Raw genomic sequence first — 285 nt, forward strand, 5'->3', positions numbered from 1 at the left:
CATGTGGCCGACAAATTCCTGATATCTGAGGATGCATCTGTGTATCCTCACTGGCCGAGGATATCCCAGGATTCAATGTGCTGGCAGCAAAATAAACAGAGAAATGAAGACGGTGGAGTTTTTATTTTTTTTAACAAGTCGACGTAGTTTGAAAATTCACCACGGACCGAAGGATTTGTTTTTTAAAGTAAGTTTAACAACTTAGCTGATGAAATTTATGCTGCAATAAGATGTTAAATAAAAGAAAATTTAACAAGTTACAGGAATAAAGTCATAATATTATGA

This window comes from Austrofundulus limnaeus, unplaced genomic scaffold (genome assembly GCF_001266775.1).
Source record: "Austrofundulus limnaeus strain Quisiro unplaced genomic scaffold, Austrofundulus_limnaeus-1.0 Scaffold2547, whole genome shotgun sequence".
NCBI classification, from domain to species: domain Eukaryota; kingdom Metazoa; phylum Chordata; class Actinopteri; order Cyprinodontiformes; family Rivulidae; genus Austrofundulus; species Austrofundulus limnaeus.